The sequence below is a fragment of the Vulpes lagopus genome, chromosome 15 (assembly GCF_018345385.1).
Source record: "Vulpes lagopus strain Blue_001 chromosome 15, ASM1834538v1, whole genome shotgun sequence".
NCBI lineage: Eukaryota > Metazoa > Chordata > Mammalia > Carnivora > Canidae > Vulpes > Vulpes lagopus.
In genome coordinates, this window is record NC_054838.1 from 23614431 (window position 1) to 23632662 (window position 18232).

At 40.1% G+C, this 18232-nt stretch overlaps 1 protein-coding gene across 3 annotated transcripts in view; it reads right to left on the reverse strand.

Moving 5' to 3' along the window:
• The window catches only part of NUMA1 (nuclear mitotic apparatus protein 1), a 75154-nt gene that overhangs the window by 48311 nt on the left and 8611 nt on the right, over positions 1–18232 (reverse strand). The window contains exon 1 of one of the 3 annotated variants that reach the window (XM_041730102.1): positions 15331–15503. The exons of the other annotated variants lie outside the window; for them this stretch is intronic. The gene's annotated coding sequence lies outside the window, so the exon portion shown is untranslated. Of the gene's footprint in view, positions 1–15330; positions 15504–18232 lie in introns of those variants that run through there. 3 annotated transcript variants of the gene reach the window in all.

Genomic DNA, 18232 nt, shown 5'->3' on the forward strand with positions numbered 1-18232 from the left:
CCTAGTTCCCAGTTCCATACTAGGTCAAGTTCCTACTATGCATAGCACCAGAGCCCTTTCCTTCACAGCTCTCATAGTTTCTAATTGTACTTCATTAATTTTCTCATGATATGTTCCATGAAATCACAGATCACGTGCTCACCATTGAATTCTTAGAACTCAGCACAACACCTGCCACACAGAAGGTACTTGATAAGCATTTCTTAGATGAAAGATTTCAGAATATATTTGAAAAGTGAACCCTCTTCAGATTCAATCTTCATATAGAACCCAAGATACAGAAAAAAGTAGATGGTGTGAAGTGAAGGTTGTTTGGAGCCTGGTCCCCCTGCTACTTCCACTGATTCCTGAGTCTGTTCTGTAATTTTTTTTCTAATTTATTTATTTTTTTGTCCTGATTTTTTTATTTTATTTTTTATAAAAAATCTTTATTTTTTTAGTTTATTTTTTTAAGATTTTTATTTTTTGTTTAAAGATTTTTATTTTTTTATTTTTTTTTAAGATTTTTATTTATTTATTCATGAGAGACACAGAAAGAGAGAGGTGGAGATACAGTCAGAGGGAGAAGCAGGCTCCATGCAGGGAGCCCGATGTGGGACTCGATCCCCAGACCCCAGGATCACACCCTGGGCGGAAGGCAGGTGCTCAACCGCTGAGCCACACAGGCATCCCCAGAAGTTCATAATCTAAATCATCATGCCATAATGGCAAATGGTTGAAAGTTTGGTTTTAGATATGAGGGGTCTATTGGACATAGAATCAGAAAAATCCAGCAGATGGTGAAAAATATGATTTAGGGTAGAGATACAGATTTGGGTCACTTTTGGAACAGTGTGACTATAATCAGAAAAGGGTCTACAGTAGGATCATGCTCGCTTAGGAGGCCTATAAAGAGGTGGTTTATACATTTGTCTTGAAATTTGTTAATCTGCCTCAGCCTCTGCCTTGCACAGCTCCAGGGACACCCATATTGAGAAGTGACGGGCTCTGGGTGAAATTCCAAATCTCTCCAGGTTCCTTTTATTAAGACCTTTATATTATTTTCATTTGGGGAAATTTTAACAGAAAGCCAGTGACTACACCAATGTCAATCTAAAAGAAAGGTAGCTAAGAGACTGGATTTGGGGATCAAATGTCTTCATTTTCTCTCCTTACATCAGGTTCACATCATTTCCTGCTTGGGAGTCTACCTCCCTCACTAAAAATGACTGGCATTTGTGTGTATGGCTTTAACACTGATGGTGTTTCCCATCTACGAAGCATTTCACATAATCCTCACAACAGCTCTCCAAGGTAGACATTGTTTTTATTTTATCAAAGAGGAATGAAGTTCAGAAAAGCACTTTGCCTAAGGTCACACAACTACAAAACATTAGGACCACAATGCAAGACCGATCTACTGGCTCCAAATTTGAAGCTCTTTCCAGCAGATTCACCCCAAGATAACCATGAGCCACCCACCCACCTAGGAACCAACAGTCACCATCCCTACGTACACTTTCACTGTATTTAGAAAGAAAACAAAAGGACCACTAAAGCAAAAAACAAATTTTAAAACAAAGTAGTAAAATATAAAAGGCCAAAAACTCCAAAAAAGAAGAAAAAAGAAAGAGAAAAAAAAAGAGGAAAAAGAGAAAAAAGAAAAAAAAAAGGTGGTGGGGGGGACTAGAGGATGGTGGTGGTGAAAAAGTGGTAGTGGAGAGAGAATGTAGTCTACCTGAGGGGTCCTAGAAGGTGATCCTCTTGGTTCTGAGTGTATTTTGTTCTGTATGTTAGAAAATGCTCAACCCCAAATTTATATAAACCAGCAATATTTCTGGAAGGCCCCAACATTGACCACCAAAACATAAACAAGATAAAAGAGGGGGGCAGAATGGAAATGAAGAGAGAATATAATCTCACAGAATGAACCAGCACAGTATTCCACTTGGTTCTGGGTGTATGCCGGGACCCCTGCACCCCAATGTTTATAGCAGCAATGTCCACAAGAGTCAAGCTGTGGAAGGAGCCTCGTTGTCCTTTGACAGATGAATGGATAAAGAATATGTGGTCTATGTATACAATGGAATATTACTCAGCCATTAGAAGGGACGAATGCCCACCATTTGCTTCAATGTGGATGGAACTGTAGGGTATTACGCTGAGTGAAGTAAGTCAATCAAAGAAGGACAACCATAAGGTTTCACTCATATGGGGAATATAAGAAATAGTGAAAGGGATTATAAGGGAAAGGAGGGGAAATGTGTGGGAAAAATTAGAGAGGGTGACAAAACATGAGAGACTCTTAACTCTGGGAAATGAACAAAGGGTAGTGGAAGGGAAGGCGGGCAGGGGGATGAGGTAACTGGGTGATGGGCACTGAGGAGGGCACTTGATGGGATCAGCACTGGGAGTTATACTATATGTTGGCAAATTGAACTTCAATAAAAAAAATAAATAAAATGAAAAAAGGAAGCAGGGGGATAATGACTGGAAAGGGATAATGGAATGTTGGTTCTGGAATGTTCTATTTCTTGAAACAGCTGTAATGACACAGGTGTGCTCACTTTGTAACAAGTCATGAGCTACATTATGCATTTTTCTGTATGCACATTACACTTTAATTAAAAAGCAAACATTAGGCAAAATTAAGATAGACTAATCAAAATTTGGGAGCAAAATTGGATGTCTCAGGGCTACATATATACTTACCTGACTTCTCAAGCAGCAGGTACATATAGGGCACCTACCAGTTAAGTAAGGATGCACAAAATCCTTGTACATACAAATAATGTATTCACCCATTTGTCCCTATCCATAATGTCTAAGTGATGACAGTGAATCTGATGGGATCAGGAGTAAGGGAAGCCCAGGAAGGGGCCAAGATTATAGTTAATGAAAAAAAAAAATGGCCTTTGAAAAGTGCAACTATCCTGTACTATCTGTACAATAGTAAGATATTTCAATTTCTGAGATAATAAATATGTGAAAAAAATAGCCAATGACAATTGAAAGATGCCACCAATTATAAATGCATCCTAATTTCAGAGTGTTAAAATGTAAAAACAACAACAAAGCATTTAAAAATAAATAAAAGACAATGTTCTAATCTCAAGAGGTAGTTCAATTGTGGGATCATAGATCCTGGAGCATTAGGACTAGAAATGCTAGGACTTTGGAGATCTGTGTCTCTGGTACAAACTCCTCGTTTTAGAGATGCAGAGAGTGGGGCCCTGTTTTAACAGTTAAGTAACCTTATTAAATGGAAGCTCACACATCAGAAAGTTAAGAACTATAACTACAAAGTTGGTTCCCTGACTCCTAGGACTCTTTCCACTACCCAGATACCTCCCCTAAACTCAGAAGAAGATTTACATGTTAACTATTTTCTTTTTTTTTTTTTCATGTTAACTATTTTCACTTTCATAATTCTCTGCTTCATTAACTCACTAAAAAAATTAAAAACACCTCTTAAAATCAATTAAGGTGAAAAAATAGGATACTTCATCTCTTGCTTGAACAAGTTTGTTTTCCTTATTCTCTAAAATCAATGAAGCAATACAAATTGAGATTAAAAAACAAAATTTGTAATCTCTCAGCACCTTTTCGTTCCTCTCTGGGCCCTCCCACAAGATAAGATAGGTTAATAGATTTTTCCATGCCCCCAAGAACATAAGTACAAATATATTTTTATATTTAAGGGGATTTTTAATTATTCTCTATTTTTAAAAAACTAGGGTTACACTTCAATATTGCTCTGCAACTTGTTTTTCTCATTTAATAATTTATCATGAACACCCCCCAAGTGTCAGTGAATAAAATTTCAACTCATACTTTTAAAAGACTATATAATAACAGTCCACATAAAAAAATACAGTGTGTTCAGGTATTTTCCTACTGATGGTCATGGCTATTTTCAATCTGTTACCATTTCAAACAATGCCATAATGCATATCCTTGTACAGATTTCCTTTTTTTTTCATTTTTTAAAAAGATTTTATTTATTTATTCATAGACACAGAGAGAAAGGCAGAGACACAGGCAGAGGGAGAAGCAGGCTCCATGCAGGGAGCCCGATGTGGGACTCGATCCCAGGTCTCCAAGATCACACACCAGGCTGCAGGCAGCGCCAAACCACTGCGCCACCAGGGCTGCCCCAGATTTCCTTTTAAACGAAAGAAAAAAATTTCTATACACACACATTCTTGTCCACTGTTTTCATTGCTTCCTTTCTTGTCATCATCCCTGCCTTACTTGCTCATAGAATTTTCCTCAGGGTCCAATGTGATGATAAAGGAGGGCAAAACAACTTGGAGAATGTCAAGGCATGACATGTGATACTTACTGTTGGTAAATTAGAATTGGTCTGTCTTGGCTGCCTCTCCCAGCCACCTGCGCACAGCCCCCCCTCACCCCTAACCAATACATGTGTTCCTTGTTCTGGTCTCAGCAGCTGCTTCCCACTCAACTGATGTGGGCAGAGCTGGCTTGTGGAATTCATCCTACTTTGTCACACTCCTGACCCTGCAAGTGCAGATGGGCCCACCAGCCATCCAAACAAGTAGGAAGGAAAAAGAATACATTATCACTATGAAATATTATAATAGAGAATATATAGAGTAAAATGTAGGGGCACCAGAGTGGCTCAGTCAGTTAAGGGTCTGCCTTTGGCTCAGGTCATGATCCCAGTGTCCTGGGCTCCAGTCCCACATCCAGCTCTCTGCTCAGTGGGGAGCCTGCTTCTCCCTCTCCCTCTGCCTGCCACTCCCTCTGCTCGTACTCTTTGTCAAATAAATAAAATCTTAAAAAAAATATATATATATATACACATAGAGAGAGGGAGAGAGAGTAAAATGTAAAACTCCCCATTTGCCCACATTCACCAACACTCCCCTCCTCAGAGTGACCGCTGTTACAAGTTTGTTGTAACCTTTCCTAAGCATGTACAAACATACACATGTATGTACGTGTACAGAGATGCATATATGTGTATGTGTGTGTGTATACATGCAGGTGTGTAAATAAAGACACAAACAAGGAGTGCATGTTTGATCTACATATCTGTAATCATATTGTATGCTGTTTTGCAACTTGCCTTTTTCACTTAAAAATTTCTTTGAGGGCAGCTCGGGTGGCTCAGCGGTTTAGCACTGCCTTCGGCCCAGGGCCTGACCCTGGAGACCCAGGAACGAGTCCCACATCGGACTCCATGTATGGAGCCTGCTCTCCCTCTGCCTGTGTCTCTGCCTCTCTCTCTCTCTCTGTCTGTCTCTCATGAATAAATAAAATCTTTAAAAAATAAAAAAATAAAAAAATAAATTTCTTTGACATGTTTCCATATTAGTATATAATGGACTCCTCATATTTTAAAAAGCTTGAGTAAAATGCTGTAGTTTTTGAACAGTTAGGGCTTCTAATATATTCTAATATATTTCCCACTATCTGAAGGTCAACAAACTATGACCTGCAGAGGTGAATAAAGAAAACCCTGAACAATGCAAAAGTTAGGGGTACCAAATCACTTGACATCCCCACTACCCTGTGCAGCTGAAAATCAATGCAGAACTTCTGATACCCCAAATACTGAAGTATCAATAGCCACTACTGACTGGAAACCTTACTAATAACATAAACAACTAATTAAAACCTATCTTGTAAAAGTTATATGTATTAATACTATAACCAAACAATAAAGCTAGAGAAAAGAAAATGTTACCAGGAAAATTATAAGGAGGAGAAAATACATTTACAGTACTGTATTTATCCAAAAAATCCCTCTATAAGTGGACTCAAGTAGTTCAGACCTGTGTCATTCAAGGGTAAATTGTAGTTGTAACTACACAGCCTGCAAAGCCTCAAATATTTATTACCTGGGTTTAAACAAAACAATAACTTACATTGAACATCTAAAGAATAGGGTTTTTTTTGTAAAGATTTTATTTATTTATTCATGAGACACACACACACAGAGAGAGAGAGAGAGAGAGAGAGGGAGAGACACAGGCAGAGGAAGAAGCAGGCTCCATGCAGGGAGCCCAATGTGGGACTCGATCCCAGGTCTCCAGGATCACACCCTAGGCTGAAGACGGCACAAAACTGCTGAGCCACCAGAGCTGCCTTAAAGAACAGTTTCTTTAAAAAAATTAAAAAGATTTTATTTATTTATTCATGACAGACACAGAGAGAGGCAGAGACATAGGCAGAGGGAGAAGCAGTCTCTCTGCGAGATGCCCGATGCAGGACTAGATCTCAGGACCCCAGGATTATGCCCTGAGCCGAAGGTAGATGCTCAACCACTGAGCCACACAGGTGCCCATAAAGAACAGTTTCTTTACGAGATTAGTTGTTGTCCAACTCAATAGTGTGTGGCTATTTTAGACAGTGAGGCTCATCTTAAATGGAATTTATATGGGCACATAGGTGGCTAGTTGGTTAAGTGTCCAACTCTTGACCTCAGCTCAGGTAATGATCTCAGGGTCATGAGTCTGAGCCCTGTGTCATAGGGCTCCACACTCAGCAAGGAGTCTGCTTAAGAGCCTCTCCTCTGCCCGCCCCTCCACTCCAGCCCGCACGTGTGCAGGCTCTCTCACTCAAATGAATAAATAAATCTTTAAACAAAATTTATATGCAACTATAGGTCTGGTTTTTAATACTGAAAAAAGTCTACAACATTCAAATAAGTCCAAAGATATCCCTCTACTTCTGGCTTGAGACACTAATGAGTTTCCAATGAACTATTTATTCTTCATCTTCTTGTCTAATTTCAACTAATGGGAAACAGGCCTGGTTCCTAATGTCTTTCAGTGACACTGATGAACAATGTAGCTCCCACTCACACACTACAATGATAATGAAATCAAAGTAAGCTACGTTATCTCTGCTGCTAAACATCCCCACCATAGCCCCCCAACACAGCACAACATAGATGTCTATCCTCTTCTGGTTGTAGAGAGAAGATTCACTAGGAAGCAGCTCAACATTTCTAGCATGTCTAGCCAATTGCTAAGAGCTAGGGCTCTAACCTTTGTGGGAAAGGTAGGCTGATCCTCCCCTGCAAAGCCTACTATTCTGAAGATCCAGGACATGAAATTAAATAATTTCTACCAGGAATTTTAGGCCATTTGATTTTTGTAGCAAGGGAAGATGCCATCATCCCAATTTTACAAATGGGAAATTGAGGGTACCTTATCTCCTTTCCATTCCCAAAAACGTTAGCAAATGAGGCTACCTAACAGTGACCCCCACATACACACTTTCTTTCTCCTTCCATCCTCTCTCAAATTTTGATTTTATATGATAATGGCAAGGAAGCTATCATACCCTCCAGGAAAGTTAACTTAAGCTAATACTTGGAATGAAAAATTGTCAAAGAAAGAATACTGCATTTTCTAATTCAAGTAAGAAGGCCTTTTTTAAGTGGTTCTCTGAAAAGAAATTTGGCAATACATATTAAGAACCTGACGGGCAGCCCCGGTAGCACAGCAGTTTAGCGCTGCCTGCAGCCGGGGGTGTGATCCTGGAGACCCAGATCGAGTCCCATGTCAGGCTTCCTGCATGGAGCCTGCTTCTCCCTCTGCCTGTGTCTCTGCCTCTCTCTCTCTCTCTCTGAATAAATAAATCTTAAAAAAAAAAAAAAAGATCCTGAAAAGAGGAACACAGAGGTGGCTCAGCAGTAAAAAGAACCTGAAAGATGTTCATATTCGAACATTATGCTAAGTGAAGTAAGCAGGACAGAAAAGAACACCAATTGTATGTCCAATTTAGGAGGTAGCTGGAATGGGCAAATACATAATAATGGAAGGTAAAAGAGTGGCATTAGGGGCTGGGGAAGGATGGAATGGGAGTTATTGTTTAATGGGCACAGTTTCTGTCTGGGATGATGAAAATGGATAGTGGTGATGGCTGTACAACATTGTGAATATGACTTAATGTCACTGAATTGTACACTTAATTGTGAATTGAAATTAAATCATGAATTTAAAGTTAAAATGGTAAATTTTGTTATGCTCATTTTACCCAAAATTTTACAGATTTTTTTTTAAGATTTTATTTATTTATTCATGAGACACACACACACACACACACAGAGGCAGAGACACAGGCAGAGGGAGAAGCAGGCTCCACGCCAGGAGCCCAATGTGGGACTCAATCCCAGGTCTCCAGGATCACGCCCTGGACCAAAGGCAGGCGCTAAACTTCTGAGCCACCCAGGGATCCCCCTTACCCAAAATTTTAAAAGTGGGATTACTAAAAAAAAAAAAAAAAAAAAAAAAACTCACGTTTTTTTAAAAAATATTTTTAAAGATTTTATTTATTTATTCATGAGAGACACAGAGAGAGAGAGAGAGAGAGAGAGGCAGAGACACAGGCAGAGGGAGAAGCAGGCTCCATGCAGGGAGCCTGACGTGGGACTTGATCCTGGGTCTCCAGGATCACGCCCTAGGCCAAAGGCAGGCGCCAAACCACTGAGCCACCCTGGGATCCCAAAAACTCACGTTCTTTGAACAAATAATTCCATTCACAGAAATAAAACTAATCTAAAATATAAACAAAGATATATATATTAATCATTATGAAAAACTGGAAAAAATTAAGTAATAAATTATGATACATCCATGATGAAACCTTATACAGTCACTAAAAATATTTAAAATTTAAAAAATAAAAAACAATAAAAATATTTAAAATTTTAATGACATAGAGAAATACTCAATGTAGAATTTAAAAAGACATAAAATTTGATATGGTATGATCCAAATTTATTTTTTAAACTACATACACAAATGTGTATCATACATACATATATACCTGTATACTTGTGTGAATCTGTGTATATAAATTTATAAGGATATATAGCAAATAATGTTTATTTCTGAGTTGTGGAATTACAGGTCATTTTTACTTTTGTCCTTAAAACCTTATTTTCTGTGTTTTGCAGCATATAGCATATAGCATAAGAAAATAATCAGGGACGCCTGGGTGGCTCAGTCGGTTAAGCATCTACCTTCGGCTTAGGTCACTACCAAGGTCCTGGGATTGAGCCCTGCATCCGGCTCTCTACTCAGTGGAAGGTCTGCCTCTCCCTCTCCCTGCCATTCTGCCTACTTGTGCTCTGTCAAATAAATAAATACAATCTTTAAAAAATATATACATATAGGGACCCCTGGGTGGCTCAGCAGTTGAGCATCTGCCTTTGGCTCAAGTCATGACCCCTAGGGTCCAGGGATTGAGTCCCACACTGGCTCCTTGCAAGGAACCTGCTTCTCCCTCTGCCGATGTCTCTGCCTATGTTTCTGTCATGAATAAATAAAATCTTAAAAAAAAATAGACACAAACTTACACCAGGAACTAATAATAATAAAGGGACACCTGGGTGGCTCAGTAGGTTGAGCATGGGATCGATCTTGAGTTTGGCTCAGTCATGATCTTGGGGTTGTGAGATCAAGTCCTGCATTGGGCTCCACACTCTCCATAAGAGTCTGCCTAAGATTCTCTGTCTCACCCTCCTTCTGCCCTCCCCACCTTGTTCCTGAGCAGTCTCTCTCAAAAAAAAGATAATATAGGGCAGCCTGGGTGGCTCAGCAGTTTGGCGCAGCCTTCAGCCTAGGTCACGATCCTGGAGACCCGGGATCGAGTTCCGCAACAGGCTCCCTGCATGGAGCCTGCTTCTCCTTCTGCCTGTGTCTCTGCCCCTCTCTCTCTCTCTCTGTGTGTCTCTCATGAATAAATAAATAAAATCTTTTTCAAACAAAAATTTAAAAAGGTAATATAAAAACTATTAGTAAATAAAAATGGTTATCTCTACAGAGTAGAATTAGGATAAAGGGTTAAGTGTAGGGGACTTATTTGTTACATTACTTCTATTATTTGTATAAAAGTATCACAGTACTGTTTAAAACAAAAACTGAAAAAAATAAAAATAAAAAATAAAAAAATAAATAAATAAATAAAACAAAAACTGAGGGATGCCTGGGTGGCTCAGAGGTTGGGCGACTCAGATCATGATCCCAGGATCTGGGATTGAGTCCTGCATCAGGCTGCCTGCAAGGAGCCTGCTTTTCCCTCTGCCTATGTCTCTGCGCCTCTCTCTCTCTCTCTCTGTGTCTCTCATGACTAAATAAATCTCTAAAAAATAAAACAAAATAGAAAAACTGAAAGCACTATATAAAAATCCTCTATGATAAACTATTATATAGCCATTAGAAATCCTTATAGTTTCAGCAACATTTTAAATTTATATGAGTTTATACAATGAAAACAATGGTAACTGGGAAGCAGAATACAAAATTATAGGTAATATATGACTTTGGACTATGCAAAACAGAAATATGTAGAGGTACAAAACACTGAAATACTAAAATGGGAATAAGTGATTTTCTACAGATGGTGGGGTTATGGATAATTTTAGTTTTCTTCTTTATACTTTCCTGTATTTTTCCTATTTCCTACGATGAATATATACTATTTTTCTTTTTTCTTTTTTTATAAATTTTTATTTATTTATGATAGTCACACAGAGAGAGAGAGAGGCAGAGACACAGGCAGAGGGAGAAGCAGGCTCCATGCACCGGGACCCCGACGTGGGATTCGATCCCGGGTCTTCAGGATTGTGCCCTGGGCCAAAGGCAGGCGCCAAACCGCTGCGCCACCCAGGGATCCCCAATATATACTATTTTTCAATCAGATTCAAAAAACATCTTTGGTTTCCACTGTATAATCAAAAGTCCATTCTTTGTGAGAAATCTGTATAGGATTGTATACAGGATTAGCAGAAATAAGCAACCCACTAGCAAGAAGACTACAGAAGGCATATGTCTAAGAAAACTTTCATCTTTGGGGCGTAGAGAAGCTCAGTTTAGAGGGACAATGTTGATCATTTTCTGCCTTTTTGCTTTTGGAGCTGCTTTCACAAATGTGACTGAGGAATCAAGTTATACTGAGACACCTGACAAACTTTTTACTCAAGACCCAGGATCAGCACCTTCTCAACCCTTAAATCTAAGATCTTATACTTAAAGAAAACAGATGGTGGCACCTAGGTGGCATAGTCAGTTAAGTGTTTGACTCTTGGTTTCAGCTCAGGTCCTGATCTTAGGGTCGTGGGATCGAGCCCCATGATGAGCCCAAGCTCAGTGCAGAGTCTGCTTAAGATTCTTTCTCCCAAAAAAAAAAAAAAAAAAAAAAAGATTCTTTCTCCCTCTGCCCCTCCCATCCTGCTCTCACTCTCTCAAATAAATATATAAATTGTTTTGTTTTTTTTTAAGAAAAAAAGTCTAATACTTAAGTAACATGGATTGGATTATGATATTCCTCACATCAAAAACATTCAGGGGGCCAGGCACATGGGTGACTCAGTTAAGTATCTGACTCTTGATCTCAACTCAGGTCTTGATCTCAGGGTTGTGACTTTTAACTCCTGAACACTGGGCCTGGAGCCTACTTTAAAAAAAAAAAAAAAAAAAAAAAACAAGAAGAAAGTCAACAGGGATGCTGGGTGCCTTCCACTTGGGTCATGATCCCAGGGTCCTGGAATGGAGCCCAGGGTAGGGCTCCCTGCTCAGCAGGGACTCTGCTTCTCCCTCTCCCTCTGCCCCTCCCCCAGCTCATGTGTGCTCTCGCTCTCCTTCTCTCTCTAAAAATAAATCTTAAAAAAATATTTTTTTTTCAGGGTGCTCCTGGCTAGCTCAGCCAGAAGAGCTTGTGATTCTTGATCTCTAGGCTGTGAGTTCGAGCACTATGTTGAGTGTAGAGGTTACTAAAAAAAATAATAAACTTAAAAAAATTTCAACAGCTAACTCCATGCAGAATAAAATCCAAATTCCTTAACATGACATTTAAAGTTCTTTAAGATCCAACCATCAAACTTCCTTTCCAGCCTATCTCCAGCTCATTCCTCTAAAATATCTTCTATCTCAGGAATACTTTTCCCAAACAAGCTCTGTGCCTCTGCCCATGCTGTGACCTCCTCCAAAATGCTCTTTCTTCTAAACCTACTGAACACCTAATTCACATTTTATAACCTGGTTCAAACGCCTTCTCTCTTCAGAAGCTCTCCTTGTTTTCCCAATTCAAAAACAACTGTCCTCTCCTTTATGTGTTCCTACTATTGCTTGTTCCTCTATACACTTTATTCCATTCCTCTCTGGGTCTCCTTTAGCTGCAAATGTTTCACTTGACGAAGCTTCTGGAAAGCAGAAACACTCTCATTCACTTACCAGCTCCATTTCAGCACAATGCTTGCACACAGTGGGTGCTAAACAATGTTGCCTGACTGAATGACAGCAAACTGGCCCTAATCTAATGAATTCTTTCCGTGAGGCAGCCAGGGAAGCCAAATTGTCAAAGAGGGCAATTCCTCTAATTTAAAGTCACCTATGGGGAAGCCTGGGTGGCTCAGGGCGTGATCCGGGAGTCCTGGGATTGAGTCCCACATTGGGCTTCCTGCATGGAGCCTGCTTCTCCCTCTGCCTGTGTCTCTGCGCCCCCCCCCCCCCAATCTCTCATGAATAAATAAAATCTTTAAAATATATAAATAAAGTCACCTACATAGCATGAGTGACCAACAGAAAATGTCATAGACCTGCCACTTTAAGGGGACTGGCAAGCTGACTATGTTTACACAATCCTAATTAAAACTAAAGGGCACTGAGGGAAAGAAGAGGAATAGGGAGATTAAGAGGTGTGGATTCTACAGATCCTCCTACTCTGTTTGGAGCCCAAATCTCCCAGCCTAGTGAGCTCACCAAGCAGCCTATTCTCTCCTTGAGGTTACTATAGAACCTAAAGTATGGAAAAGCAACTAAGAAGGCCACTTTCTCTCTAGCTCTGCTCTTGGCCATTTAACCTCTAATTGTGGTTACCTGGGGCTTTTTCTCTAAATGAAGTCCACTGCACCGATCATTAAAAGAATCCCTTTAGAGAAAGACTTGAAATTAACCACAGCAGGGAACAAAGTCTCTAAATCTCCTAAATCACAATATCCACACTGTCCATTTGGATGAAATTCACCCCCAACTCCTTCAAACAATAGGTCCTACTAGGGAATAACTTCTCTCAGGACCAGCATGTCCTGTGATTGTTTTTCAGCAGAAAGCTCCTAGTGCCTGCTTCCCATTAAATAGCTACTTCACGTTTGATCACTCAGCCGTGACTGCACGTAGAAAGCAAAATCACTATAACTGAAGGGCTAAAAAGGAATTCAAAATTCTTTTGAATTTTGAACTGATCTAATAGTCAAGGAACTTAGAACAAGTAGGTACTTTCCCACCTCAAATCTCCTTAGGCCTACCTGTTCTCAGATCTAGAACTCTTAGTATGTAACTCTTTCAATATCAAAATGAGGAAAATGAGGCCTAAAGAAGAATTTCAAATGGCCATATAGTGACTTAGTGACAATCTTCTGACCACACAGCCGAACGCCTTATTTTACTGACTAGTTATCAACAAGACCACTGTTTCCAGGAACAGATTCCAGGGTACACCAGTCAGTCTATTTCAAATGCATTCAAGATAGGCTGTCTGCTTTCCCCCTCTTTCCATCCCCCTGACTATCCTCACTGTTTCTCAAAGCCAACTGCTGACCAAAAATATTAAATTTAATAAAAAAATCAATGAAGTAACTTGATATATAATTTTTTCCCACGAAAAGACTGGAACTATCAAACTATCTGCTTGAGCCATGCCCTCTGAATGGGCTCTGGCATGCTGGTGCACAGTGGGTGCTGCAGCCGAAGGACTTGTGACTGAGTCTTCTGGAGATGGGACTGCAAACACCCTGTCAGCTAGTGTCCTATGCCAGCATGTTCCAATCCCTTTCAGCCCTCAAATCCCATTTGTGATTTGGGAGGACTACCATGAGAAAGGTGAATTTTCTCAAACTATCTAGTCACCTTGGCCGAGAAGCAGGCATTTATACCACTGAGTATAAAGCAAGTGACACCATTTTTTTTTTTTTTAATTTATTCATGAGAGACACAGAGAGAGGCAAGACACAGGCAGAGGGAGAAGCAGGCTCCACGCAGGAAGCCTGATGCGAGACTCGATTCCGGGCCTGGGATCACGCCCTGAGCCAAAGGCAGACGCACAACCACTGAGCCACCCAGGCGTCCCGAAGTGACACCTTTTTAAACAAACATTTTAAACATTTTAAACAAACATTTCCAATATTTGATTTGATATTAAATCAAATGAAAACTGCAGTCAAAATAGTCTCTGTAGGAAGTTATTTACTTATTCTAACAATATTACCATCACTCAAAATATTTGTGAAAACACTCCTTTGGAAATGGCCTTTAAAGTCTACTCCATGTGAGACACACAAAAATTAAGTCTTACTGTTTACAACTCATTCTTCACCAAAAAATGTACTGCCTTGCTTGACTCTGGCTCACAATATCTTTTGGCTGTTTCCAAAAACTGAATCCACCAAGCAAAAGTGATGATTTGCTACTTCTGAGGATATTCAAAAGATTGGCTTAGAAGCCAGAAATATTCTGAGCATTGGCAGCATCGCCAGAGTAAATTTTTAAAAAAGGCTGAGAACACAATTACCTTGAGGAGAACAAATTTACAAATATTATTAAGTGTCCCACAACTATAAGTAAGGGAACAAGATATGTGCAATATACGTCACATGTTAATTATAGCTTTACAGTCATACATTATATAACCATAAATTTTGACCCTGAAAGGAATCTTCCAGATCATATAATCCAAACTGTTCATTTTTACATTAAGAGAACTTCAGTCCATCCAGATTAGGCAATTTATCTCTAGTCACATAGCCAGTTACCAACAGTCAGGACTAGAAATCCAGTCACCCTGACTTCTAGCATAATCCACAAACCTATTCTAATCCATACTCCTCCCTCTTCTGTGCTCCTCACTGCTGTCTTTCAAAGGGAAAGGAAGTAACTTGGGACACTAAAACACACTACATGGTTCTGAAACCCAGTAGCTGAGAAATGATGGTTTAAGACCAGGATACAAAAAAAAAAAAAAAAAAAAAAAAAGACCAGGATACCTCTCTGTAATCACCCCTACGGGTATGAGCCATTATAGTACGTAGCTCACAAGAGTTCTGGATAATAATCCACCTCAGAGCAGGGGTCAATGAAACCTCTGGACACCTCCCCCTCACACACACACACACACACACACACACACACACAAAGAATATATGTCTATTAAACCTCTCTTCCAACCTCCTGCAATAACCCCTGTGCTTCAAATAACTGAAAGGAGGTTACTATGAAGAACATGAATCAGGGAAAAGGAAAAGAGTAAAGCTTCTGTTCAGGAAAAAGCTGATCTACGAAAAATCAGAGAGGACAGGAACCATCTTGAACTTACCTCCTGGTGGACAGCTTCTTCAAACCCAGACAGAGAGATCCCTGGTCTGGCTTAGAATTAGCATCTACCCAGGGAATGGGTAAAGGGGCAGGAATGCTTTTTCATTCTCCCACCCCACCCACTGTTGGTCAGCTCAGCCTCATATCATCCTAGGCAGCCCCATCGTTCTGTAGATCAGACAGCAACCGGAAGGGAAGCTACGCAGCCTAGGTCAACGGGGTGAGTCAGTCGCAGAGCAGGAAGAGTCACTGGGGCAGAAATTCTGGCCTCCTGTGGTAAGATTGCCAAACCAAACCACACCACACCACACCCCCACCTCTCCTTGGTCAGCACTGGGAAGGCCCTGCCCTATTAGGATTCTGGTCTCCAAACCAGGAAAGGTTCTTCCTCAGGAGGCTCCATTCCACTCTCATTTCCAAGTGTGTTTCTCCTATTCAAAACTCTTCCATGGCTTTCTTCTCCCTAAAGCATCATACCTAAATTATCTGGCCTAATTTTTGAGTCCTCCATTATATGGCCTTAAGTCATTTATTCAACCTATTTCCCATTATCTCAGTGTACACTCTAAACTAATCAAGCCAGTCTTCCCACTTCTCTCTGCACGAGCCTCTCTCATTTCCATGCCTTCAGTTATTTTGCAGTGGTAAATTTAAATACCTTCAGGAGTCAGGCACGTAAAAGAAATGGATTCTCCAGTGGAGCAATTGGCAGAACCCAGAACACTGTCCCCACTTAAAGGCATTCAAATATTTTAATTCAAATATGTATGCAATACTACACTTTGGGCATCACAATGACCTCTTAAATAGTTATTAATATTCTTTCTAGTTTGCAAGTGAAGAAACTTCCCCAAGGTTAGGCAGGGGCAAAATGCTGGGCCCTGAAGCCAAAGACAGAGCTCTAAAATATTAGGATTCCCAGGGGCACCAGGGTGGCTCAGTGGTTGAGCATCTGCCTTTGGCTCAGGTCATGATCCTGGGGTCCTGGGACCGGGTCCTGCATTGGAATCCTGGCAGATAGCCTGCTTTTCCCTCTGCCTATGTCTCTGCCACTCTCTGTGTCTCTCATGAATAAATAAATAAAATAAACAAAAAAAAAAAAATTAGGATTCCCAGTAGTACAAACACCACAGAAGATACAGAGCTCTAAACTCTCAAGAGGAGGGGCACCTAGGTGGCTCAACTGGTTAATGGTTAAGCGTCTGACTCTTGATTTTGGCTCAGGTCATGATCTCAAGGTACTGAGACTGAGTCCCAAATCAGGCTCCATCTCAGGGTCATGAGATCGAGCCTTGCATCAGGCTCCATGCTCAGCACAGAGTTGGCTTGGGATTCTCTCTCTCCCTCTGCCCCTTCTCCTCCCCCTCCCCCTACTCATATTCTCAATCTCTCTAAAATAAATAAAATGTTTTATTTATTTATTTTTTGGTTAAAGATTTTATTTATTTATTTGAGAGACAGAAAGAGTGCACAAGCAGGGGGAGTGGCAGGCAGAGGGAAAGGGAGTCTGATGTGGGGCTCAATCCTAGGACCCTGGGTCATGACCTAAGTGGAAAGCAGATGCTTAACCCACTGAGCCACGCAGGCACCCCCACAAAATCTTTTAAAAATAAGCTCTGAAGAAAAAATTCATTTTTCATAATATACAATCTTAATAGTGGGATAGGAAACCCAAACAGCATCTTATCTAACCATACTCTAACTACCTCAAATTCCATCCATGTTCCTGTGAAAGTCTTTCCTACTTATTCCCAGTCCTACTGAGTTCCCTCTTCTCTCAATTTCTAGTAGGCTTACATACTAGACAACAAAATCATATGCTCAATTATATATGGTCATGAAAAACTGAGTATTGAGTCCATGTGTGTAATACAGGATTTTTCACTACTCTATTAACCTATATAGCTCTACTTAAAATGTTATTTTTTTTTTAAGACTTTATTTATTAATGAGAGAGAGAGGTAGACACACAGGCAGTGGGAGAAGCAGGCTCCATGCAGGGAGCCTGACGTGGGACTTGATCCTGGGTCTCCAGGATCAGGCCCTGGGCTGAAGGCGGCGCTAAACTGCTGAGCCACCCAGGCTGCCCGCTCTACTTAAAATGTTTAACCTGAATCTAATCAAGAGAAAACAATCATACAAATCCTAATTAAGAAAAAAAAAAAAAAGAAAGAAATATTCTGGGGGCACCTGGGTGGCTCAGTCAGTTAAGCTTTGAACTATTGGTTTCAGCTCAAGTCATGATCTGGCAGTTGTGGGACCAACCTACTCATCAAGTTCTGCACTTCTTCAGATTCTGTCTCTCAAATAAATAAGCAAATAAAATCTTAAAAAAAAAAAAAAGAAAGAAAGAAAAATATTTTGCAATAACCTAACCTAAACTCTTTAAGGATGTCAATACTATGGTAGACAAAAAAAAAATTCACTTAAGAGACTAGAGAATTGTTCAAGGGGCATGATAACAAGAAAATCATGGCAACTAAATGTAAGCATGATCCTTCTTAGGAAGGCTGATTTGAAAAAGTCTATGAGGGACGCCTAGGTGGCTCCGTGGTTGAGCATCTGCCTTCGGCTCAGGGAGTGATCCCAGGGTCCTGGGATCAAGTCCCCACATTGGGCTTCCCACAGGGAGCCTGCCTCTCCCTCTGTGTCTCTCATGAATAATTAAAATCTTAAAAAAAAAAAAAAAAGGAAAAAAGTCTATGAAAGACATCACTGGGAAGATTTGAGAAGTCTGAACAAGTACTATACATTGGATCTATTGAATCAAAATTAAATTTCCTGAGTGCTAACTGTATTGTGGCTATACAGGAAGATAGTCTTGTTTTTAGGAAACACTGCTGAAATATTTAGGATGAAGTATATGATGTTCATGTCTAACAGTCAAAAGTTTCAGAAAAATA